Source organism: Cyprinodon variegatus, unplaced genomic scaffold (genome assembly GCF_000732505.1).
Source record: "Cyprinodon variegatus isolate N-32 unplaced genomic scaffold, C_variegatus-1.0 Scaffold1323, whole genome shotgun sequence".
NCBI lineage: Eukaryota > Metazoa > Chordata > Actinopteri > Cyprinodontiformes > Cyprinodontidae > Cyprinodon > Cyprinodon variegatus.
In genome coordinates, this window is record NW_015151776.1 from 26,862 (window position 1) to 28,650 (window position 1,789).

General features: G+C 34.4%; 1 long non-coding RNA gene across 1 annotated transcript; it reads left to right on the forward strand.

The window, feature by feature from the left end:
• The first annotated feature begins 2 nt into the window (after positions 1-2).
• On the forward strand, positions 3-1,367 carry LOC107102815. The gene is made up of 2 exons (XR_001482144.1): positions 3-196; positions 804-1,367. It is a non-coding gene; the product is annotated as an uncharacterized LOC107102815 (long non-coding RNA).
• Positions 1,368-1,789: the final 422 nt, after the last annotated feature.

Here is a 1,789-nt window from a genome sequence, read left to right on the forward strand (position 1 = left end):
AGTGAAACATACTTTGGTCTGTTCAGAGACACCTGGAGGTGGTCAGATGGAAGCAGTTTCTCTTTCAGACACTGGAATGACCGGTTAAACAATCAGCGATACAACACTGGTCAATGTGCTGTTGCTGGGATTGATGATGAAGGCAGATGGAAGAGTAAGGATTGCACTGAGGAAAAACCATTCATCTGTTATGATGGTGAGTTGTTACTATAAAAAATAAAAAACTGCTTTTTGTTTATCAATTCAAACGAAGAAAAAAGTTTTGAAAGTATTTATCGCCTTTTGTTTTTATGTGTTTTTTATGTGTTTGTTTTAGTAGTTGTTTTTAGAAAGCATTTTATAATTAATTTCAGAGCTTAAAAGCCTAAAAATGACGCTGTTATGGCAACAGATCCAATATCTGTGTCCTGGATAAGTAAAGGATGCATGGAAAACCATGAAGTTTATCCAAAAACTCATTATCCAAGAAATACAGTATGTCATACAAAAAAGTGACCGACAAATTCTTTCCTTTAAAAAAAAAAAAACTTTTCCTTGTCAAAAACTGTGTAAATCCATGCTGTACAATCCCCCTGCAGTCTGTATTCATTTACAGAATAAAAAACTATGTTGAAAGGAAATAAGCCTTTCAACATAAAAGTAAACTTCACTATAAAATATACCTGTACTGACGTTAACCCTACAACAAAATGAAAGAAAAAGGGCATCGCAAAAAAACATTCTAAATATTACAATAACTTAAATAGTTGTTGTTTATGGCTCTAACAAACACTTATTTATTTATTTATTGTTTTTATAATTAGATAAACTGATCTTGATTAAAGAAAAGATGAACTGGGAGGATGCCTTATACTACTGCAGAGATCACTACCATGACCTGGTCACCATCACCAGCCTGGATGAGCAGAGATGGATCCAGGAGAAAGCCAAGAAGGCCTCCACTGATTATGTCTGGATGGGACTGCACTACGCCTGTACTCTGGATTTCTGGTTCTGGGTCAGTGATGAGGTGGTCAGGTATAAGAACTGGGCCTCAGGGGAACCAGTGGATGACTGTGACATGTCTGGAGCCATGGAGACACGAGGAGGACATAAGTGGAGGAAAATGAATGATCTAAAGGAGTTTAATTTCTTTTGCTCTAAGAATTAAATCCCAGACTAATAGCAGTAAGTGCAGTTAACTGTTTCCACTGAGCTGTTTTTATGTTTTTTTTTTCCCTAAGTTAATAAGGTGACAACTTTTTTTGATGGATGTAGAATTGTGGTATTTGAAACCAATTACTTTTTTTTTTGACAATTTTAATCTTTTTTTTTTTTTTGGAAACTACATGTATGCTTGCTTTCACCAATAAAATCCTTAGATCCTGCTTAAGTGTCCTACTTAGTTTCATATTTTGAAGGGATGTCATCTCATGATTGCTTAATACCCTTTCAATAAATTTTTAAGGAGGGAACAGACTTTAGAGTAGAATTTTCATCGTAGATTTGATCTAAATTTGTGAATCATGTGAAGCCTTAAATGAGTTTGCTTTAGTCAAAATACCAGTGTAATTTATAGAGGGTGCTTTTAATCTCAGCTGAAAACACATTACTCTTGCTATATAACACTAAGTACAAACAAACAGCAGTTTTTTTCCTCTTCAAATTGCTGAATGTTAAAACATTCGTTTAAGGTTATTAAATTCAGATATCAATCTTTTTCTGGCCCATAAACAGCACTTAGACTTAGCCAATATAACCAGATGAAGTAGAGCACTTTTGTGTGTCAGATATTTATCAGTACTGACCT